Source organism: Uranotaenia lowii, chromosome 2 (genome assembly GCF_029784155.1).
Source record: "Uranotaenia lowii strain MFRU-FL chromosome 2, ASM2978415v1, whole genome shotgun sequence".
NCBI classification, from domain to species: Eukaryota; Metazoa; Arthropoda; class Insecta; order Diptera; family Culicidae; genus Uranotaenia; species Uranotaenia lowii.
The window spans coordinates 84,403,560-84,429,533 of NC_073692.1; the positions used below are offsets into that span (position 1 = coordinate 84,403,560).

Here is a 25,974-nt window from a genome sequence, read left to right on the forward strand (position 1 = left end):
AGAAGATCAGAAGAAAATTCTAAGGTGGTGAAAAGAGCGAAGAGCATTTGAAATAGAAGCTTGACCACATACTAAATTCTTTGTCCCACACCAATTAACTGTATTGAAGAAGTAGGGTAAATGATCTTGAGCGGAACTAGTCGAAATCTGATCTTGAGCGGAACCATTTACTTTTCCTAAGATCTAGGCAATGATTGTTTATAAATATTATCAAAATGTTGAAAAAACACTTTTTCAAGATCTTTTCATACGAGCATTGACATTTTTGCTAAAATTTATTAACTGAAATAATGTTATTAGAAGATTTAAAAACATACGCATTTCTGCTGCAATTTTCATCAATCTACGCTGATTTTGAACGTCAATTTATGTCACTCTCGACCGTTATAAACTGATTCTTAATGAATAAAATGGTAGAAAAACTCATAAAAAAGCATTATTCGGGTTTTTGTAACAAGTTTTCCATTAAAATATCAATTAATGGCGTAGTTTTTAAAAGTAAAATATGATCTTGAGTGGAACCATCTTTGATCTTGAGCGGAACTACTAGCTTCCGAAATAAACCGCTAGGTGCGCTGCCTTATGCCTAATGTTTCACACGCGGTTTTTACCCCTGAATGTATGCAGCACCATTGTATACTTCTTATTATATCAGCTTAAGGAAAGAAAATATGTAAAATTAAGTTCCAATAGGACAAAAATTAATTAATTGGTGTCACAGCGTACCAAACTATGCAAACAAAAAGTTTAATTTTTTGGGGTACAAGAAATGTGATTTTGATTCGTACTTTCAGAGGGAGGAGGAAGGCTTTCATTCATATTTTTTGACATAATTCGAGAACTAATGAAGCCAATAAAGTAAAGTCATTAATTCAAAATAAGAATCGATCTTCATTGCCATTACTATTCGTACTTTAAGAAGTACCTATCTTTCATTTAAAGAGGTTGTTTAAGATGTTCAAATTCCAATTGACAACAATATACTACCTAATAAACAAAAATTCAAATTGTTTTTTACACACATTCCTTCAGTTAGCAAAGCATACCGGGTTAAAATAGCTATATAATAATACTCCACGATTCAATTGGTGCCCTGGTATTGAAAACCTATCCGATTCCCTTGTGTTTGATTTTACACTTGAGCTCGAACTGGAAATCGGCTTGAAAATTAATTGTTTTTTCAATTGAGCTTAATAATTAAAGTTTCCAAAAAGTTTTAATATAAATTAATTTTACCGTGATTCATGAGAAATTTGAATTATTATTATAAACTTTATTCTATGAATGAGTTGGTTAGGGCAAGGTGGCAGAAATCACAGAAAAATCTGTAATTTCACAAAATTTTAAGGAAATTTTCATCACAGCATCTGTGTCACAGAGCACGAAATTTTGAAATATATACAGATTTCATAGAATTTTTCAATTTCTAACGGATTTCCATAGTTATAATTTTTGTGTCAATATAAAATTTAGATTTCTTACTTTGAATTAGAAAAGTATGAAAAGATTTTCAACGTAAATTGATTTTTCCCATCTAAAATATAAAAATGGCCCAATTTATCATGAATTTCAAGGAAATTAAAGGAAAAAAGAATATCACAAAGGAGAAATCACAAAAAAACTGATTATTTTCTCTAAGACACTGATTTAGATCAATGTACAGTTTTTTTGCAATATCTGTAATTTAAGGCGTCTTCTTTTGTATTACTGACTGTGTCGTTACCTTCAAAAGTTGTTATGGGCAATATAACCCTAAACATGCACATTCAAATAATCAATCAAACATACTAACGAATTTAATTTTTGAGATAAAAAAAATAAAATTTGAATTGAGAGAATGAATTCTTTCAATAAAGGATACAGTGAATCAGAGCAGGGCCGTAGGAAGAACCGACTCATGGGGGGGGTTTTGGTGACTAAATTTTTACCTATGATTTTTTGACTAGCAACACTCGAATAAGAAAAATTAAAACAAACTATGTTTGTTACTATATGATTATTCAATTTTTAGTACTCATTAATAGTTTTTGTATGAAATTTTAACTTAAGAGAAGACACGAATGCCACAAGGATGGTAAAGTGTCATTAATAAGACCTTATAAAAGTAACTTTAGAAAAGTGGTTCTAATCCTAAAGGGTGAGCTAAAATTTTTTTAAAGAAACCTCTAGAAACAAAGTATGAAATTTGCATTTTTGAATTTGTTTAAAAGTTTGGTAGATCAAAGTTATTTGATTTGAGCATAACATAAGTTCTTTTTAGGGTGGCCTTTAATTTCTTTAAAAAAAAACTTATTCTTTACTCAAATCAAACAAGCCCAATCTTCTTAACTCTTTTGCAAATTCCAAGATTCAAACCTTTGATGAAAATAAATAAACTTTTCCAAAAAAACAGTAAGAGATAAAATTTCGAATCAAATTTGCTTGATGCCAACTTGAGCTAAATTTATGATTTTAGTTTGAAATTTGGCTTAAAAAAAAGCTGCAATATTAATAATGTTAAACAATACACCGAAAAAATAAAAAAAAATCGTGCAGATTTTTAGGTGAAGATCAGATACATCTTTATTAAACAGGAAATATTTTTCATAAAGAGTCAATTCAATACTGAAAATCCTGTGAAAGATTTTTTTAAAATATAATTTGGGATATTTTGCGTGAATCAAAACTTAGAAAATTTACTCAAATTCTACTTTATATAAGTGATTTTCAGCTGAATTGTGTGCACAAACTTATTCTGATTAAAAACATTGAAATCTGGAAATTGAATTGACAAGCAAATTTTTTAAGTTATTTAATTTATTAAGTTTTGAATTTCTCAATAATTTTATGTTCATTGAAAAACTAATTTACAAGCTAAATCTTTTTCTGAATTTTGAATCTGAATTCTAAACCTAAATTCAAAAATTGAACTTTGAATCTGTTTCCAAATTTCTATACGATTTCCGAAATGTACAAAAAATACGATTTCTGAATCTCAATTCTAGAATTTTATAAGCCAAATCTTCATTAATCTATTATTTAAATTCTGTAGTGCTGGTTTAATCTTAATCCATTATTTCAATTACTTATTTCTAATCTGTTTTGTGAATCTGATTTTAAATGTGAATTTCGAATGATGAATCAGAATCTGGTTTTCAATTTTGGGTCGCCACTTAGAAGCTTCAAATGTTTAAATTTTGTATAAGAATACAGTTTAGGAACTTCGAATTTGAATATAAAACAAATTTCTTTTTTTTACATATTCGGAAAACTATTATTTAAATACTAAAAATGCATTTGATTTTCGAAAAACCGAATTCGAACAAGGATTTCAAAGCAACAATTCATTCCTAATTTCTTATGATTATTTGAACTGAAAATAAAGAATCCTAAACTTGATACAAAATCAAAAATACGAAAATATGCAGAAAAACAATTTTGGTTAGGTATAGGAATATAGAACCAAAACCTCCAGAATGGGTTTAATTTAAAGTTTAATATTCAGAACTGAATTTCTATGATAAGGTTGCTAAATTTCCCGGTTTTAACCGGATTGGCCCGGATATTGAATATAAAATTTGGGAAAAGTCCGGTCCGATCCGATTGCCCAGATTTCATTGGAAAAGCCCTGACTTTGCCCGGGTTTGTTCTCATTCTCATTCTTTATTCAATCTTTAAAAAAACAAATTGTGTTTTAATTTTTTTTTATTTATGCGTCCAAAATTTTTGCAGCAAGTTTAAAAAAATTATCATGAAAGTGTTTTTAAATTTTTTTTAAAGATTTTTGATGAGCAATTCCTAGATTTTGACCAAAATTGTCCGGTTTTGCCTGGTCGCCAATTTTGAAATCAAATACCCAGATTTTGCTAGGTTTTTATATAAAACAGCTCGGATTTGTACGGCCCGGATACGTGCTCAAAAAAATCTGACAACCTTTTTCTATAAACAAGTGTGAAAATTTTGAAAAACTGTAGCAGAATTTTGAACTTGAAATGGGTTTTTAAGGTTTTTGTATTAGTTTTTAGTTCAGATAGTTACTCTTGAATATCTTTGCTCTATTATCATAATTTCATTATGAATTTAAAATTTTGAGTGTAGAGTATAGTATTTCGCTTGCTTTTTTGGACCCTCATGGGGGGGGTTTAACCCCCAAAACCCCCCCCGTTCCTACGGCCATGAATCAGAGTGAAAATTGGACATTTTTAAGCAAGAAACAAATTTGAACGGATGTTTTGAGAACACCTTTGGAATGCAAAATTCCTTTTTTTTACGTTAAAACATTAATTTTTTTACTTTAAAATCTTTAAAGATGAAATTTAATTGAAGTTTTCACAGTTACACAAGTTTAAGGAATAAGAGCTATAAAAGATGTTGACAGAAGAAAATGGTTCCGCTCAAGATCATATTTTAGTTCCGCTCAAGATCAGCGTGGTTCCGCTCAAGATCAGAATTCTTACTTCAGTAAAACAGCTCTAGAGTTATTAGGATTTACTCGAAAATTTTATAAAAATCATCATTAGAAAGCGGAAACCAAGACCTATTCGCTGAACTTAAAATTTTTTTGTTTGGATATAGTCCATAGCCACACCGCTCGATCAACTGTTCCGAGTTGCGTCGAATTGAGCCATTTAGTTCCGCTCAAGATCATTTACCCTAGTACCCAATAGAGAAGGCACTACATTTTTCGATACAGTTAATTATGGATGGTTCGACCGCCATGTGAGTGTGCACATGTGCCGAACGGACAAAAAATTTAGCATGTGGTTGCTCTGTTAAGTCTTCTATTGTGCGATATCGTTCCATCGATGGCTAGGTAGATTTCTTATTTTCGTTTTGTGCGGATGTTCCAACTGGATTGAGTTGTCGCATACGGTCAACGGTCAGAAATCTTGGCCTAACTATTTTCGATTATCGGAACGATGTTTTGTAATTGATTTTTTTTTTTTTTTTTTTTTTTTATAGCCGAATTGTTTTTATTATTTTAAGAGGAGAAATCACCGTGAATTTGTTTTATGAAATGAATTTGCGGCTTTATCGGTGAGGGTTAAAGAGTTGAAATGAAAGACGGATAGAAGATCAGAAGAAAATTCTAAGGTGGTGAAAAGAGCGAAGAGCATTTGAAATAGAAGCTTGACCGCGACAACTCAATCCAGTTGGAACATCCGCACAAAACGAAAATAAGAAATCTACCTAGCCATCGATGGAACGATATCGCACAATAGAAGACTTAACAGAGCAACCACATGCTAAATTTTTTGTCCGTTCGGCACATGTGCACACTCACATGGCGGTCGAACCATCCATAATTAACTGTATCGAAAAATGTAGTGCCTTCTCTATTGGGTACTACTTCTTCAATACAGTTAATTGGTGTGGGACAAAGAATTTAGTATGTGGTCAAGCTTCTATTTCAAATGCTCTTCGCTCTTTTCACCACCTTAGAATTTTCTTCTGATCTTCTATCCGTCTTTCATTTCAACTCTTTAACCCTCACCGATAAAGCCGCAAATTCATTTCATAAAACAAATTCACGGTGATTTCTCCTCTTAAAATAATAAAAATAATTCGGCTATAAAAAAAAAAAAAAAAAAAAAAATCAATTACAAAACATCGTTCCGATAATCGAAAATAGTTAGGCCAAGATTTCTGACCGTTGACCGTATGCGACAACTCAATCCAGTTGGAACATCCGCACAAAACGAAAATAAGAAATCTACCTAGCCATCGATGGAACGATATCGCACAATAGAAGACTTAACAGAGCAACCACATGCTAAATTTTTTGTCCGTTCGGCACATGTGCACACTCACATGGCGGTCGAACCATCCATAATTAACTGTATCGAAAAATGTAGTGCCTTCTCTATTGGGTACTACTTCTTCAATACAGTTAATTGGTGTGGGACAAAGAATTTAGTATGTGGTCAAGCTTCTATTTCAAATGCTCTTCGCTCTTTTCACCACCTTAGAATTTTCTTCTGATCTTCTATCCGTCTTTCATTTCAACTCTTTAACCCTCACCGATAAAGCCGCAAATTCATTTCATTTAATTTGAATTTTAGCCAAACATTAGATTCCCTAAGACTCTTAAAACAATAATATAATATGAACTTTGGTTAAATAGTTGATTTTCAGCTGTTTTAAGATCTCTCTCTCAAAAAAAAAAAAAAAATTCCTGAGTTTTTCACGATTCTGCTCAAAAATTTTGGTCTGTAAAAATATTCGTCAGACGTTTTCTTAAAAACCACTTAACAGATCGTCACAAAAATTCTCAAATGTAAACATTACATTGCTATGTAGTTTTTCTGAAAATTTCATCAATGTCCATCCATGCGATCAAAGTTATTCACAAAATAAAGTGTTGCATTTTTTTCGAATACACTTCTTACTTTTATGTGGGGTAAAAGTACGACCATTCAATACTCCACATTTCTGCTTAAGGTGAAGTGAAAAATTATTTTTAATCAATCTTAGCTTTCAACAGCAGCTTCTTTGTTCGCATCTGATATAAATTCTATACACGGGCGAACAACCTGCGCGAATTCGAAGATTTTCACTGATTGCTTATAGGGTAACGGACTAATTTTGGACCAAGAGATCTATTTTGGACCACCTTGTCTTGCTCTCTTATAAAGCAACTAATAATGAAAAAATTAGTGCATTACATTAAGTGCCCGGGCTTCAACAATATGTGCTAAAAAATTGCATGATTATCTGTTTTGTAAGAGAGCTAGACAAGGTGGTCCAAAATTGGTCCTCTGCTCCAAAATAAGTCCGTTACCCTACTCAACAAATTTACAAAACGCAGTTCTTATCGTATTTCAGCAATTTTTCGCGCGAGCAGGTGATGGTAAAAACCAAGAAAGGGGAAATGTATCTCCAGTGTATTCTTTTAAAAGTAAAAACTTTCTGTTCAGATTTATTTTGGTATCATTTCTATTTGCGGTTCGGCCTTTTGTCCCTTTAAAATTTTTTGTGATTCACAGTTTATTGTGCAAAGCAGAGGTATATTAATAAAATTCTTTCTTCGGCATTTGATAGTGATTGGAGACAACTAAATAGACACATTAGCGCTTTTATTGAAAACAAAAATCTTGATTGCATTGACATATTTGCCGATTTAAAAAAAATACATTATATAAAGTCTGTTTCACATAGAATCTGGTCGCATCTTTTCATTTACTGCAGCGCCCCTAGTTGTCACATTGCGAATCTATTGACAGTGTTTTGATCCGGATGGTTTGTTTACTTAGTGGTGAAAATTTCGTCAAGATTGAAGCAGACAGTCAAAAGTTATCGACGATGAAACGCGAAAGGCGAGAGAAAATTCTGCACACTCACGTAGAGAAACCGACGTGGTCAGGGATAAAGATCGCGAAATTCCTGAAATATCCAAAATCGACTGTAAATTCGGTGCTGCAACGTTACCGGGAGACCCTTACGGTGGATCGAGCAGAACAAACCAGGCGTAAAATTGGAACATATGACCGGAAGCTGCGAGTAATTCAATCAGGTCACAATAAACCTGGAATCTCCTTGCGTCTTTTGGCGAAAAAGTTCAAGACGAACCACAGTACAGCTCGACGAATTTGTTTGCGAGAAGGCTTGCGGTAGTATCATGCAAGCAAACTACCCAACAGGACGCTGAAACAAAACCTGGTTGCCAAAACCAGGAAAAGGAAGTTGTACGAGAAAGTGTTGACCAAGTACAACGGATGCATTTTGATGGACGACGAAACTTACGTCAAAATGGATTTTGGACAAAAACCCGGTAACAAATGTTACCTTGCAAAGCGTAAAGGAAATGTTGCGGGTAGATTCAAGTTTGTTTTCGCAGATAAATTTGCTCTTAAGTTGATGATTTGGCAAGGGATCTGTAGTTGTGAAAAAAAGACTAAGATTTTCATCACTGGAGACACAATGAATGGAAATGTTTACAAAGAAAAATGTCTCCAGAAGAGGGTTTTGCCATTCATTCGGTCCCACAAAGGTCCGGTGAAGTTTTGGCCGGACCTGACGAGCTGCCACTACAGCCGGGATGTCGTTAAGTGGTATAAGGAAAACAAGATCGATTTTGTTGAAAAAAAGTATCAATCCACCAAACTGTCCGGATTTTCGTCCCATCGAGAAATATTGGGCAATAGTTAAGGGCAAACTGAAGAAATGTGGCAGAACCATGAAAAAACCCGCTCAAATGGAACAGTGGTGGAACAAGATGGCGAATGAGGTTTCTGGCAGCACTGTGCAGAAAATTATGGGTGGTATCACAAAAAAAGTTCGAAAATTCATCCGGAAAGCTTATGAATGATTTTTATGTTTTTTTTTTCTCAAAGTGCTATAAAAACCCTACAAAATGACTTTTTTACTTTTGTTGTACGTTATGTCTATTTTATCCGATCAGATTCTATGTGAAACAGATTTTATGCAAAAAATCAAATTAAGTTCATTTTTTGGAGCATTTTCAAGTCAAACTAAAACAAATTTCGTGTAAATGCAGGCAGTTTAAATCATTATCAATCCACGCCAGAGTTTTCGATTATACAGTTCTCAGTTTTTGATAATCTCAAAGCGTACTTTTACCCCAACTTACTCTACATCAAAAGAGTTGTTCTCATATGTATGAAGTTGATAATATTCCTTTATGTAGAGTCTAAATCAATTGCAATTGCAATAATCAACCTTGAAAAAATTTGATGCCCTTCCATGTTGAACATGTTTGTTTTCAATTTGTTATTTTATGATAAAATAATCCCAAACTGATCCTGTAAGATCCCGTAAGATCCTCCTCATAGAGCGTTTGATTTTAGCCTCTTATTCAATAAATTGATGTAGTGGTAGAACATTTAGTGGTGTGTTAAATCCTCCTTCGATGTAGGGTAATAGACCTATTTTAGACCAGACCGCTTTAGAAAGTGGCTATGCTATTTTCTGAAATAAAATAGTAGATGTTACAATTTTTGACTGCTTTGTACGTACATTACGAAGATCAAGGCTTTTTCTATTGAAGCATATCGTCGTTTGTTGCAATGCAAAAAAATTAAGCCCAAACCCGAGACTCCTTCGACCATTACTCTAGTTGGTATTTTGGACCACCAGGCTTCTATTTTGGACCACCCTCTTGACTAATTTTGGACCACCCTTAAACAAAATAAGTTTTTCTTTTTCTGAATTTGGCTATATATTTACGACATCGATTGATGCTAAATTATGCAAACAATTCAATCAATCTTTTCCTTTCAGGTTTTTAAAGTCAAGTTTTTTTTTTGTTCGCGTTAATTCATTCCTGAACTAACTTTCTTCCACTTTTACTCCAGCTTCTATTTAGGTATACTTGATTGGTAAATATTTCATACTACAACCATCTGTGTTAGAACATCATCAACTCCGCGTTAACATTTTGATGCATTTTGACTTTTAAAGCCTTAGTGGATTTGGTTTAGCTTCAGTTCTGAAGAAAACATAAATTCAAAAAAAGTTAAAAATGTGCGAGAATTATGCGACCTTTCCAACTATCTAGAAGCCAGATTTATTCTCTGGAAAATTCACAAAAGTTCAGTTTTTTTTGGTTCTTCGAGCTTGCAAAATAGTTTTCAAGTGTTTAATCATAACTGTGAACTTGTTTGTAGTTGTTTAACTCATCACAGCTATGCAGAAAACCTCTTGAAAGTTGACTCCAATAATAGCACGTCCTCCTGAAATGGGCTTGATTCGGCTCAACTGTGAAAAATCAAAACTTTATTTTTAATAATCTCTCCCTTACCAGCTTTACAATTTTATATATGATTAGAATCATAAGAAGTAGCTTTAACTATATTTGTTCAAAATTTTAATGACTATCATAATGCGAGATGGTCCAAAATATGTACCCGGTCCAAAATAAGTCCCTTGTCTTTCTTCGCATTGCTCCATTTATATATATCGCGTTGCTAGTCTTTGAAGCTTTTCTAGTTTCTTCCGGGCCGTTGCTTGCACAGTTTTGGCCCACATTCAAAAGAGGCATAAGACATTTTGGGTCTTATTATAGTTGTAAATATCCAATAGATAATTTCCGGCCTTTGTCCCCATTTTATTCTCTACTTCTTTAAGGCAGATCCATAGAGCTGTTGTAGCCTTAGGGATTACATACTCTATCTGTAGGTTCCATAATAGCTTTGAGTCTAGAATATTTCCTAAATATTTCACTTGCAAAATTTATATTTTACACTCGTGTTTTAACCAAATTCTATACTGTGTAGTTTAATTATAGTGTATGAAATGTGTGAACTGTTTGAAATTTTTAGATACTAATTTCTCTATCTAAAATACACTAAAACATGAGAATAACGTTTAAATAAAAGAGAAAAAAATCAATCAATTATTCAAACTGAATCTACAATAAAAAATAATACTCAGGAATTGTGCTTAAGAAAGTTCATCACTCCTCTTAAGTTGTTTAGTCTTCGGGTTGCATCTTCCCCCGCTTGGTTCAAACCCTTTTTTGATGGTGTTTAGTAGCACACAGCGTGATTCCACTTCTTGCTAAAGGACTGGGTGTAGTTCAGTTTTCGCAGATTGGGCCAAACGCTTCCTTGTTGTGGAAAACGGTTTTTTTTCTCCATCAGGGTTTCCATCCTTCACAGCATGAAAGGCATTGCCAGTCTATGATGGTGGCAAATCTCGTTTGGTTCGGTTTTGGTTTTGTGTGGCTTCAACACCCACGCTGACCGAAAGTTGATTCCAAGGGTTCACACAGTCCAAGGAAACATGTTCCATCGTCGTGGCATGGTTCTATTCAACGTTTAGCTCAAGTATGACAGGTTATACTACGAGTCTAGGCAGGGGCATCATGCAGCTGATGCAGGGAAGATTTTGGAACCTTGCTCTGAATGTTCTGCCCTGCTTTGGTCAGCAGATGATGAAGCTTCCTTGACGTTCGAATATGGCCCTGCCCCAGGACCAATGCGAGTGAATTCTTTCCTAACGCCACAGGTACCTAAACGCTTAGGAAGCCCTTGAGCCACCATCATATCTTCGATGATGACAAATTGAGGCGAGAAAATGCGAGTGAGTGAGTGTCGGAGACAGGCTTATGGGTGAATCGAGATCGTTTGTTCGAGTATGAAAAGCAGTTACCTATACATACGGTTTTATATGGTTTTCCTTTGACTGAAGGGACCAAGGAAACTGAACCCTGCTTCAATCATCAAGATGAAACAATACCCTCTTGTTCTCTGTTTGTGTGTTCAAAAGCCCATTGAGCCGTCTGACGGATGGATATTTTATTGACGCCCTTCAAGAAAAGGGTTGTTGTATAGTTAATTATTATCCCTTATTGACTCATATTTTATTAACACAACGTAGATCAAAAGGTTTGATCTCTATGTTCGTGTTGGTAGTAATTTGATATCCTGAAATAAAACTAATGAACGATCCCGCCAATGGCAGTTTTGAGTATAACCAGCCAAACAAATATATATAAAATTACAAATTGCAATATATATGAAAAAAAAAAATATTGTGTTTATTCCTGATTTTGTTTCAAATATCGCCTACAAGTTTTTGCCGGATTTTGATTAGGTTTGGGTATTTCATCAATTTCGTTAAGATTTAAATACTTTTACTCAAAGGGGTTAGATGCTGGCTGTCGAATTGTCATAACATTGAATTCACATTGTGTACATGCTAACAACCACACACTTCAAGTTTACACTGTTATAAACATGATTGTAATGAAAGAAAAATGACCTTTTATGAAATTCAATTCAGTTTTTTTTCGCTGCTATTTCGGAGTGTTTTGCTTTGCTTTGCAAAAGTTTTTAAAAAAATTGTCGTTTTTCCACCGGAAGTGGTTTTTTTTCTGGTTCGGTCGTCAATTGCGAACAACAACAACTGGCACAAATGAAGTTCAGCCACCATCATCAGAACCAAGGCCATCGTCTCTGTTTGCCCCACACATCCGGGCTGCGTACCGCAGGGCACCCGATCCATCCGGATCTGAACACCGTCGTCATCGGGTAATGGAGGCACAGGTCATCACGACACTACAGGCGCAACATTACCAACGAGCCACAAGGTAGCCGCCATCGTCCTGCGAGATAGTGGGGTTAGCTGCGGGCCTTGCGAGCCCGTGACTACAAAAAACACAAGCAACGAACAACGAACAACAAATTTCGGATGGAAATCGGCAAAGACCCACGCGACGAAAAGGGACTAGCGATTGGAAACTTGGAACATGGAACTGCCGATCTCTAAATTTTGTGGGCAGTACCCACGTGCTCTCCAACGAATTGAAGAGCCGCAAATTCGACATCGTAGCGCTGCAGGAGGTATGCTGGAAGGGCTCCACGGTACGAGCGTACCCAGATGGTCGTGCCATCTACCAGAGCTGCGGCAACACACACGAGCTTGGAACAGCTTTTATAGTGATGGGAAAGATGCAAAAGTGCGTGATCGGGTGGTGGCCGATCAACTCACGAATGTGCCGGTTGAGAATCAAGGGCCGGTTCTTCAACATCAGCATCATCAACGTGCACAGCCCTCACCTCGGAAGTACCGGTGACGACAAAGACGAATTTTACGCGCAGCTGGAGCGTGAATACGACCGCTGCCCAAAACATGATATATAGATCGTCATCGGGGATTTCAACGCTCAGGTCGGCCAGGAGGAGGAATTTAAACCGACAATTGGAAGGTTCAGTGCGCACCAGCTGACCAACGAAAACGGCCTCAGACTTATTGATTTCGCCGCCACCAAACGAATGGCCGTACGTAGTACCTTTTTTCAGCACCGCCTCCCACACAAGTACACCTGGAGATCACCGTACCAAACTCAATCACAGATCGACCACGTTTTGATCGACAGCCGGCACTTGGCGAAGCCCCTCTCAAGGACTGTTGGGATACCATCAAAACAGCCATCAACAGTGCTGCGGAGAACGTCATCGGTTATGTGGAGCGATCTCTGGTTCGACGAGGAGTGTAGGAGGGTGATGGACGAAGAGAATGCCGCGCGGGCGGCAATAGTGCAAAGAGGCACCCGTCGAAAGTGGAAAATCACCGACAGCGGAAGAGGCAGCGAGTCCGACTTTTCCAGGAGAAAAAGCGCCGCCTGGAGGAGGAGGAGCTCGAGGAGCTGGAGCAGCTGCATCATTCCCAAGAAACACGGAAGTTCTATCAGAAACTCAATGCATCCCGCAAAGGCTTCGTGCCGCAAGCCGAAATGTGCCGGGATAAGGACGGGGGTATCCTGACGGATAATCGTGAGGTGATCAAAAGGTGGAAGCAGCACTTCGATGAACACCTGAACGGCGCACATGCAGGAGATCAAGGCGGTGGGGGAAGGTACATCGCCGGCGTAGCCAACGACGAAGAGGAGCCACTCCCAACGATGAGTGAAGTTAAGGAAGCCATTCGCCAGCTGAATAGAAACAAGTCGGCTGGGAAGGATGGCATCGCAGCTGAACTCATCAAAATGGGCCCGGATAGGTTGACCGATTGCCTACACCGGTTGATAGTCCGGATCTGGGACATAGAACAGCTACCGGAGGAGCGGAAAGAGGGGGTAATATGCCCCATCTACATAAAGGGCGACAAATGGGACTGTGAGAACTACCGAGCGATCACTGTCCTCAATGCCGCCTACAAAGTGTTGTCCCGAATCCTACTCCGCCGCCTAACGCCACAAGCAAACAGATTCGTGGGAAGTCATCAGGCCGGCTTCATGGAGGGACGGTCAACGACGGACCAGATATTCACTTTACGGCAAATCCTCCAAAAATGCCGGGAACACCAAGTCCCTACGCACTATCTATTCATCGACTTCAAAGCCGCATACGACACGATCGACCTTAACGAGCTATGGAAAATCATGGACGAGAACGGCTTTTCCGGGAAGCTGATCAGACTGATCAAGGCGACGATGGATGGAACGCAGGGCTGTGTGCGGATCTCGGGTGAATTGTCGAGTTCATTCGAATCGCGCAGGGGGCTTCGACAAGGTGATGGTCTATCCTGCATGATGTTCAACGTGGCGCTAGAAGGTGTTATTCGACGAGCGGTGGGCGAAATGCGGGGCACGATTTTCAACAGATCCAGTCAACTTATCTGCTTTGCCGATGACATTGACATAGTCGGCAGATCATCTGCGGCGGTGGAGGAGATCTACCGCAAACTGAAACGCGAAGCAGGAAGGATTGGGTTGATGATTAATACGTCCAAGACGCAGTACATGCTGGCTTGCGGATCCGAGGCCGACCGAACCCGCTTGTCCAGTACTAACAAGGACACGATCGACGGCGACGAGCTGGAGATAGTCGAAGACTTTGTCTATCTCGGCTCACTGGTGACCGCAGACAATGACACCAGCCGTGAGATCCGGAGGCGAATTATCAGCGGAAGTCGTGCCTACTATGGACTCCACAAGCAACTGCGGTCGAGAAGACTTAGCCCTCGCACGAAGTGTAACCTGTATATGACGCTCATTAGACCGGTTGTTCACTACGGGCACGAGACATGGATATTGCTCGAGGAGGACCTGCGTACACTCGGAGTATTCGAGCGACGAGTGTTAAGAACCATCTTTGGCGGCGTACAGGAGAACGGAGTGTGGAGGCGAATGATGAACCACGAGCTCGTGCGACTCTACGGTGAACCCAGTATCCAGAAGGTGGTTAAGGCTGGCCGGATACGTTGGGCGGGACATGTTGCGAGAATGCCGGACGACTGTCCTGCAAAACAGGTGTTCGCTACGAATCCGGTAGGAACAAGACGAGCGGGGGCGCAACGAGCGAGGTGGTTGGACCAAGTGGAGCGTGATCTGGCGAACGTGGGGTGCCCAAGAAATTGGAGAACGGTTGCTATGAACCGAGTGAATTTTAGTAATTATGTTCGTCAAGTTATGTCTTGAGACGGAATACTATGTAAATAAAAATAAAAATAAAATAAGCCGCCATCGTTTGGAGGTCCACTTCAGCGGAGCCATAGACGGATCCCCCCCAAGAAGGAATGGAAGGTATTTTTAGTTTGTTTTTATTCGTTTATCATTGATTCGATCTTCATTTCTCTTTTTCTGTTATTCTATTACTTTATCAATTTCGACATTTTTATAGATTCGTTGATATTTTATTACGGCAGACCTTCTAGTCTCCGTAAAAAAATATGAGCGAAGGCGAGAGTTCAAACCCCGAAAGTCTGATGGATGTTTTAGAGAACTCTGTCAAAACTTCTGGGAAGACCTCTCGACTCAGAGCCTACCAAGAGAATACAACTTTTTCTGGCCCATGGCTGGTTTATTTCCGGCCCAAATTGAAAGCTTTAAATGTTGTTCAGATCACGAAGGATCTGGCAAGATGGTCCTCCGTAACCGAAGTGTCTCGCGTGAGACCAAATAAATTGCGAGTCGTTGTGGCTAATTTGAAGACCGCAAATGCAATTGTTGGTAGTGATTTTTTTCGATTGGAGTATCACGTTTTCGTTCCCTCTCGAAACGTAGAGATAGAGGGTGTAGTATCTGAAATGAGCCTGACGCCTGACTATATTTTGTCTAAAGGAGTAGGCAAATTTAAGTCCCTTGATTCGACTACTGTCAAAATCCTGGATTGCCGACAGCTTTCATTTGTCGCCACCAAAAACGGAGTCAAAACATATTCACCGTCAACCTCATTCCGAGTGACATTAGTAGGCAATGATTTTACTTGATTGGATGATTTTCTTCTACACAACTTTCCGGTTTTTGATTTCTACTTTATTCCATTGAAAGTGGTCAAGTTGTTAAAAGCTCTTCCGGAACTAAACGTGTACTTCACATTGTCATTTCCTAAATAACGATGTGTTTGTTCACGCAAACACGGATTGAAGTTCGAAACAAGTAGAACTAAACCTTACAATCTACTACAGGGTGGACTCGATTCTATGTAGACTGAATTATCCGGTGCACACAGGGGTAAAATGTGAAAAAGACGATCAAAACTATTTTCTGCCGAAACTATGCGTTTGAGACCTATAGTGTCTTCGAGACAAATGACCAAAATTACAAGAGCTCAAAAATTAGCATTTTGAAAAATTGATCAATTCACCTAGCAGTCAGTTAGAAAAACTAACTTTTTTAATATCCATTTCCAGCTATACTGTCTGAGAAAAAGTTTTTAGTTTGTATCGATTCTAGCAACTTTGCCAAAGATGTCATTACTGTATCAATAATCGTTTCAAAGTTATGACAATTTCTAGAAAAATTTCATCAATTTTCAGTTTTTTCAACATAACTTTTTGGCGAGGGATTTTTCATGTTAAATATATTCTACAGAGTTTTGAAGACAGTGAAGTTGCACACTTTTGCTGAATATACTATATACAAATTTTGAAGTTTAAACGAGATATCTTGAAAATACTTAACAAAAAAAGTAATTTTTAACTGATTATATCTCTTGAGTTCGAACGAGTTCGGTTACATATTTTACAGTTTTGCAATCTGAAAAGTACCACCTTTCAAACAATATACAACTTTAAGTGGCCAATTATGGTCTCCATAATGTTAAAGTCAATAGAAGTGAGCCAAAAATAAAGTTTTTATACTAATTTGAGCTCATCTACCATCATGCCTCGATAATCTATGTTTCAATTTTCCGTGTATTTTGACTCGATTATCCGTTCAACATTTTTTTGTGATTGTAATATTGAAAATGAAAAATAAATAAGAAACGAATAGTTTTGTTCTCGTTTAAAAGAAAATATTATTGGAACAGAACATACAGTTTTTCAACAAATTATTTCATTAACACTTTTCCACGCAATTTACACAAATTGTATTGGCAAACGGTTTTGCTCTGTCCGAGTGTGGTTTCAAAACCATCAAACGCCGAGGTATCGGAATTAATCTCATCGCTTTTCATATCATATCGATTGGTGGATCCACATTTGACGGAGAAATATCAGTCATAGAATGAAGAATCAATACTGAGAATCAAAATATTCCATGATATTTCGATAATTTTTGAATACCTCAATCAGTTGAATCAAAAGTTCGCGAGGTAGAATATTTTTGACTTGAACTGAAAAAGGTGAGTTGTATAGAATTTTGGAAGGATCACAGGAATTCCACTAATCAGCCTATGAATTTCTGGCTGCAGTAATAACAAAAAGCAAGAATTATACAAGTTATTTATTCATGATTTTATATCAGAATCTTATGGTTTTTAGAAACAAAATTATCAAAAATGATTTGCAAGAAAAAAAAACTATTTACATTTGCAAACAATCGTCCAAAATGCTACAGAAATCGCATTTTCAGCTCAAGCCTGAAATATTGTACCGGGTGTAATCTTTGACCAAGCCGATACAACTTTTCAAAATCACATGATAGTTTAATGTTTGAGAACTCACTATAAAAATTTGAACGTTAGGCATTGCGCGATTTCTAAGATATTTCAGTACGAATGCTAATAATCCGATTTTCGTAGAATTGCTGTATCCCAAGTCGCATAGAACTTTTTGGAACTTCAAGTCCATGGCAGGCTTTTTGAGGCCCCATTTGTAGCTTTTATACTGAATGGAAGTGATTGACATGTCACAAAAGAGTTATTCAAGGAATTTCTTGGAACTTCATGTTCATAGAAGGCTATTGAAGACCCAATTTGTAACTTGTATACTGAATGGAAGCGATTGACAGGGTTACTTAAAGGAACTTTTTGAAACTTCATGGAAGACTTTTTGAGGCCCTATTTGTAACTTTTATACTGAATGGATGTGATTGACAAGTCACAAAAAAGGCTATTTGAGGAACTTTTTGGAACTTCAAGTTCATGGAAGGCTATTTGAGGCGCTATCTGTAACCTTCATACTGAGTGATGCGATTGACATGTCACAAATAGGCTATTTGAGTAACATTTTGTAACTTTCATCCTCGCATTCGAGAAAATTCGGTACCGTAATCCGGGGTAATATTGATCACTTTTTTTTATCTATATTTTTCAATTATTTTGGGAATGTGGCATGTTTCATATTTTTAAAATCCGTACTGGACTCCAATGAACGTAAAACATGGTTGCAGAAATCTATTAGACCACTTTGAATTTGATTAAAAAATCGATTTCGTCTCTGTTTTGAATTTGATGCTTTGGGGTTACATTGATCAGTCTCTATTTTAACGGTTTTGACGAGTTTTCTTGATCATAAAGTATACAAAACACCTTCGTAATATTTACAAATGCTAGTTTATAAAATTTATCTTGGTTTTTAACGTTTTCTTTGAAAAACATTTATAATTAAAAAAAGTACAATTATGTTGCATACATTTAGGAGCAAAAATTAAAACAATTGCTAAATAGTTTGAGCTAAAAATTACAAATCAAGTTTACCTTAACACATTCCTCTAGGCCCTCCCTTATTTCCATTTTCGTTTTTTTCTTCAAAGTTAACCATTTGATAGGGTTTCTATCCATTTGATCAATACGGGCTTACTCTTGAAAAATGTCCTTATTTTTTTCAATATCAAAAATTTATAACTAAAAAGTGTAAAATTAACACTATAACTATAGATATACAAAGAAAAAAAGTAGTTCTTTCATATTCAACAACCCCTTTGGCTTCTAAATGCTTTTTGGTTTCATCAGGAGAGCTGTTTGTTTGCAAGCCTTGGAAAAAGTAGATATTTGAAAATTTTGAAATTACATTTTTACTCACAGAAAAAAATTTCTAATACAAACCAAATTTTGTCCATTTGATACTCAATTCATAGGCTTCCAAACGTATAAAACAGTTTTCAAAAATTAAAACTATAGATTGAGTTATTGATGATAATGTGCAAAAATTTATTGTTGGTCAAAGATACCCCAGTGATCAAAGTTACCCCGTTTTACGGTACCAATTCCTTTTGAAACCTTTGTTCAGCGAAATTCGAACTTTGAAGGCACGAGTTCTAGTAGCTGTGGGACTGTTGGTTGCTTGGGATGCCTTTAAATTCGATTGAAAAAAAAAAACCTGCCCATTTTTTTAAAGCTACTAGTGCTCAACTGCTATCATTGTGTATAAACCGCAAGGAATAGTAATTTTCACATTTTTTTTCGTTAACTGATTAAAAAGACGTTATTCTAAGATTCCGTAGTGGTGACAGCTGTTTGACATGCATGTGGAATTTACTATAGCTAAGAGAGGCATAAAAACCATTTATCCAAAAATCATCATTAACAAAATCTCAGAAAATATTGGCTCATATGGTTTTTCGTTCTGAAAGAAAGTATTAATATGTTACCTTTAAAGTATTCATTCGCAAATTTTTCTCATATTAAATTTTATTTTAATTTAATGTAATAAAGTTATCATTAAATGATAACAAAATGATAATGACATAATTTTGATTCTTATAGAAAATTTAAAAAATCAAGCAAAAGATGTACATATTTCACATTTTTCGATGCCGTGTAAAACTTTAGCCAGGATGACAAATTGGCTTAAAGGCCTACAAACTTTATATTGCTTTTATAATCCAATACCAACACTGTTGGTGTAAAAATATGTTTCGTAAAATCACCAAATTTTTTTAAATAAATATTTTTTTATTTCAGTTACCGCTGTGGGCTAAAATGCATCAAAATGCTAATCAAAGATTCACTTTGTAAATTCCGATTCCATGTGTTGGAACATCATTGATTTGCATCTCACGTATGTAAATTTAATAATGTTATCCATCCAAACATAAATTTTTATGATTTCAGCTGGTCGAATTTTTTGTAGTATTTTTTTACCCCTGAATGTATGCAGGACCTTTATGCTTTTTCTTTTAAAACATTTATGACAGAAAAAAAATGTGATACTTGAATCGAATAGACCAAAATTTATTGCCATTTGGGCTTTATGCGTTATGACAGCACAAATGTTCCAAAATCTATAAATTGTCAAACGTTTTCATTTGATTTTTCTTTAAAAACAAAATTTAGTTGCTACTTTTTTTAAGTAGGGTGAAAATCGCATGTTTATGTAATTTAAAAATAACTCTTGAAACCAATAAGTTTTCTGATTACGTCAATTTGATGTCCCGTCAAGCTTAAAAATTTTGATAAACAAGCGGTATAATTATTTGTGTGTGGACATTAAGTTTTTAGAAGCTTTTGAAGTTGAAAAGTGTTACATGATGCCCCAGTTGACGGTATGATACTCTAGAATTGCTTTTCCGTTAGTCACTGGAACTACCGAACATCGATGTGCAATATCTAGAATCACTTGACTGCAACATTTTCTCGGTACTGATACGTATTTTGTTAAAAGGAAACTTTCCAATAACCAGTTGTGAAATCAAATGAAAGCTTGTAAATATTCTCTGTTCAAGTAATCCGGGCATCGGAAAAGATTTGGTTTGATTGATGAGTTTCGCACAGATCGTCCTCGTCTAGTAGGATGTACATACCTAGTTCAACGGAAGTTGTTACGCATTTTCCAATCGAACCTATAAATGCACCCGCTGAGCCGTAAAATGCCTTCAATTTCCTAGAAAATATTCAAATTGGCTGTTTCGATGCCCTTCTAAGCAGCAGCAGCAGCCGGAATATATACATCGATGGTGAAGCCCTTAGCGCGATCCCTCTATGAGTGGCCACCCTCTCTTCCGTGTCCTTCTCTAAACAACAAATCCCCGACCTTGTTAACCTGTCAACAATTTCCGGCGTGTCTGGGCCATGCACGTTTCTAGGATCTCTTCAATCTTCTCGTTTATGGCACTTGTCAGGGAAACTGCGGGATCATAAAAAAAAAATGGAAAAAGAACTCAATATGTATATCACCCACATACGGCGGTGACGACGAGTAAGTTAGGATAGGTAAAGGTGGATACCACGTCGAGGATTCTCGGAATTTGCTGCCGGTTGTTTGATGCGGACGACCCGGGTGATATTCTCCTTGATGCGTGTAGCGCTTCCGGATATGGCGAGCGAGGTACAGAAGCAGCAGGAATCAAACAAGTGCCTTGCCCTTGCCCGTCATCAGTCACTTGGTCTAGTTGTCGTCTAATAGTGCCCCGGAGGGAGAACAAGCTGGAAAACGGGGGGTTGAAGACACTTTTGTCTCGAGCTCTTGGAACCGCGTCTAGATTATTCTAGAACGCGATGAATGAATTGTGAGTTTAGAATGTTTTCATTTACCTATTTGACGATTTGTTTATATTAAAGATTGTCTAACTTTCCTACTGAAAGTTAAAAACTTGTTTAAGTTCATTCAATTCCATCCTTAAGCTAACGTGGAATAAACCTTCGTTTAACCTTCCCTTCATACGGACCGTTTTTCCGGGTTGTTCGCCAGCAAGGCAGGGTGCTCTTGCCCTGGGGCGGTCAATTTGAACACTTGGTTGAAGAAGCTAGAGCTGTTGTTTTGCATTTTTAATCAAATTTTGACGGTTCGTTTTGAGTGGGCGCGAGGGAAATAGGGGTGCGATGTGGAAGTCTGAGGTCTGTGTTGTTGTGTGTGAGAAAGTAAAGGTTCCGGCATCAGTGTTGAATTTTCACCTTTAGCACCTTCGACGTTGAATAAAGTAATTTTGTGCATGTGGAATATTTTCGATTGAAGGAAATGAAATGGAACTATTCAGATTTCAGATTCTCTATTTAATTTACCTTTCAGATCAAAATGTGAAACTGTAAAACATCAATCAAAATCACATAAATTCAGATCTTGATTTCATATAAGTTTGTAAATATCAAAGTTTTTAGCTAAATAAATATCCAGAATCCATTTTTTAAATGTTTTTATCCATGTAAATGTCAAAGTTTTTTTTAACCCTCCAAATCTGTTCGGGTCAATATGACCCGAAGCACATATTTCAAACTTCAAACATCTTTATCATCATTCCGATATACTGAAGAACTGGGATTTTTGACAGACCATGTAAAAATGTTCTATGAAAATGATAATCAAATTAACGACAAACAATTACATTTTGAGTTTTGAAAATCGGATCATTGGGAAATGAAAGCCAAAATTGGATGTCGTTTTTTTTAAGTAAGATTTTTTTCTATCGGAAGAGCTGAGATACCGGTCAAAACTTTCATTGGACCCCAACATATTTATATATTGTCGGATTGATGGATTCTTGGCGATTTCAAATATCGCGGAAACACTTAAATGCAGGAAAGCTGTCAGATGTTATGAGTATTTTTAAAATAAAATTGATTTTTCGGACTTTTTACTTTCAGAACCAGTTTCTGATAATCTGGTTATACATATCGACTTTATTGAAATTTTAGAGTATTAAAAATTAAATACCTACTCAATGAATATAATATGATCAAAATCGGTTTACATTTACAGCCTAGAGAACGTCATAAAACAACAACTCAAATTTCCCCGAAACGGATATTTTGCAAACGGCTTTGGAAGGTTAACTAGAATTAAATAAGCTCAAAACAAGGAGTGGTATTTGAAACTCCTTAATCAGAATTTGAGTAAAAATCTTCGATTTGAAATCCACACCTTGAACTGGGATATTGATGATATAAAAAATCAGAAATAAAATTTTCGTTTAAGAAATATGTATTGGAATTCAAATTTTAATTTTTTATTTAAAATCTAAATTCAACGAAAAAATTCACCTTTTTACAACAAAAACCAGAAACAGGATGACTTACCAAAGTTTTTAAACTCATTTTTAGTATTCAATTCCAGGACCCAGGATTAAGATTACTAGTTACATTTTAGGAATATATTAATAGTTCTCAATACAGACAAAACATAAAAAAATCAAGTTGAGATTCCAATCTCATTGTTATGGTAGGTATGATATTAAAAACTCAGATAATTTGAATATTGATACAGATTACGAGTTCATATACAATTCTGAAAGAAAAATCTACAATTTTGTTTTATTCCAGAATTAAGGGTGACGCGAAATCTAACGCCAGAATTTAAAGGAGGAATTTTGGTTTAAGATTGCTCAACCGCTCTTTACATCACCAAGAACTTTTTTTCAAAGTTTATTGAGAACCTGCAAATGCATTACGTTAATAAGAACAAAAACAACCCAAATCCAAAAATATGATTTCTGAAATCCAAAAGAATCTTCTTAATTTTACATAGATCTCAGTTCTGTATTTTTTTTTTTAATCTTTATTTGAAACGGCTCATACCTTCAGGTTTCAAGGAGCAAAACTCGTTTTTGTTTGTACAATTATTTGCTTAGCTTAACACTTCTGTTTTAAAGAAAAAGAAGATAAGAAACGGAAACATGAAAATAAAAAGAATTATAGACGAAGATCAATAGATTTTAGAAAAGATATATTTCAGTTCTGTATTTTGTTGAGAACGTTTTGTTATTTTTGAAGATAATTGAATCCTTTCCCGAGCAGACCTTAATGCTGAATTGATAGCAAATAGCTATACCAAAATGAGCTATCTTTGAAAAAATGATAGCATAATTTAGTGCCATATTGATTCTCGACGCCAAAAATAAGGTTTCATTAAAGCATCGATATGGAGGAAGATGATTCCAAATCAACACCTAACTAAGTTAAGCATGCCAGATTGCCCGGTTTTTATCCGGACTTGCCCGGATATTCAATACAAAATTTAAGAGCAGTACAAAATTTAAGTCAGGCCCGGCCCTGTTACTCGGATTTTGTTGAAAAATGCCCGGGTTTTCACTTTATTTTGTACACAACTCTCAAATTGAGTAATCATAGTTTTCGATTGTTGCGATAAAAACCGAAAATGTTTCAGCAAATTTTGTAAATACTCGCCAAATTCACGCTCGATTTTATCACGGTTATTGTTTCAATTTTATCATGCTTTTATAGAAATCATTCAGAAACCATTTCCAGGACCTTAATTTTCTTCCAAAATCGTGGAGCATCTTTGTTCATGATATTTTTTTAGGTTTTTAGTTTAGTTTATGTTATGGTTTATAAATATTCAATAATATGAAAATGCCATTGATCTGCTTACTTCAGCTGTATAGTGTTTAAAAACGTCATTTGGATTTGAAAAACATTTGTAATAATCGACATAAGTATTTTAACGTCACGCTTATGCTAGTGTTGTTATTTGTGCTTGGTTAGCCGCTTTTTTGGTTATGCGAATCATATAAAGATGTGCAGAGGTCGGCATTAAAACGCTATTCGCTAGTTAGTCCGCTACATTTTTGTTTATATATTTATTTTATAACTTTATTTTTAGAAAAAATACGGCTGAAAAACTCCATCTCCTTGCAGAAAATAACATTTATCAGCATTCCGGCTTGAAAAATGGTACCTAGTGGAGTTTGTTTATCCGTTATTTCAACAGAAATCCCGTAATACAATAAATTAGCAAGCAAAAAAGTAGCGGGCTAATTAGCGATTAGCGATTTAACGCCAGACACAAGAAAGAACCATATATCAGCATTCTTCCTTGACTGATTTCTTGTGGTGGAGTTTGTCTATCTGTTTGTACAAACGTTTGGTCAAAAACTAAATTAAAACGATAATTATTTAACAAAAACGGAATAGACAAATTAGCGATTAGCTCTTTGATGCCGAACACTGAAGATGTGGGAAAATTGAAGCGTTTTTGAAAAGAGATAAGTGTCTCTGATTTCTTTTTCAAATTGTTTATTTAAAAGGGTGGTGTGCGCAATCCTTATTGGAAAGCCTTTAGTATTGTCTAAATAGATAATTTTGGATGATCAAAATGAAATTTTTCTAGCTTTGCCTTTCAATATGTAAAACGGACTAATATTTTTGTTTTTCTTCATTTGAAAAAGAAAGAATTATCTGCCCTAAAAGCAAATTTCGAGGAACGCACTTTAAAAGTCTAGGTTGAGCAAATTTCAAAATATTTTTCGAAAAGGTAAACTTTTTATTTAATCAAAGGTATGAAAATTAAAATATTAAACTTTGAAATTTTCTGAACATTTTTTTGTTGATACAGTTTTCTTTGAACTCTTTTTCAAAATCTTTATAAGAGATAACAACTGTTAAATTTTCGTAAAAACTAAATAATTCACTTCAACGTAAAAACTAAATAATTCACTTCATGAGACTATCAAGTTGATATTATACATGGTTTTTTAACAATTAAAAATCTTAAAATTGCTATAAAGAAGAATAATTTGAACTGAAATCGATCCTTTGTGTTAAGCAAACTTTGATAATTACATCTTATGATCAAAATTTATTGATACAAAATGTTTCCGCTACTGAAAAAACATTAAATTATTGATGAAAAACTTTTTTCAACTTTAATTCTTAGTTTCGCCATATTCACGGTGAAATTTTTTGATCGTGATAAAATCGAGAAACTACTGTAATCATGTATGATTTTTGTAAACCTTAAATGCAACTTTAAATCTGTTTGATTAAGAATATAGTGTTTCAAGTGTTTTTCTTCTAGATTTTTATTGATAGTTTGCTGTATTTTTGCCAAATTTGCCAGGGTATTACCCGGTTTTTGAGTTAAATATTTTGAAATCAAGTGCCTGGATTTTGCTTAATTTTTTGTTCGAAACGCCAGGATACGTGCTGGAAAAATTCTGGCTACCTTAAACTAAGGCATAGACAACAAAGTGAATGCATTATTTTGATTTGCTTTTCAAGATTGAAGTTCAGCTATACAAGTATCACCAAAGTTTCATTATTTTCATTGAGTAGAGAAGTGGAATGAAAATGATATCATGATTTGTTTTTCCTTTTTCTGCGATAAACAAAAGTTTATAAAAAAAACCAAAAGTTTGTTCTGTTGTGTTGTGGCCTACTTGGTTGAATGATTCAACTGAATCAAAGCAATCGAAAGATTCCTTTTAATTCAACCACGGTAAATGAAAAGTTCATATACCAGTTTGTTAGAACTGAAGACAAACAACCAATTTAGTTGTGGATGGTGCTTGGAGCATGGTGCAGGCGTTAATTGGTGTTGATTTTTCCGAAATTTGAAAACTACACAGTATTAAATAACTACATGTTATAACCTGCAAATAAATGGAACAAGTTATTTCTACTGAATTTACATGACTTACGACGTAATGTAAATTCCCGAAACGAAAAAAAATGCTATTGTGAATTTACATGA

At 35.6% G+C, this 25,974-nt stretch overlaps 1 protein-coding gene across 1 annotated transcript in view; it reads right to left on the bottom strand.

Annotated features, from left to right (window-relative positions):
• LOC129746102 (uncharacterized) overlaps positions 1 to 25,974 on the bottom strand; it is a 271,077-nt gene that overhangs the window by 18,535 nt on the left and 226,568 nt on the right. The window lies entirely within an intron of this gene.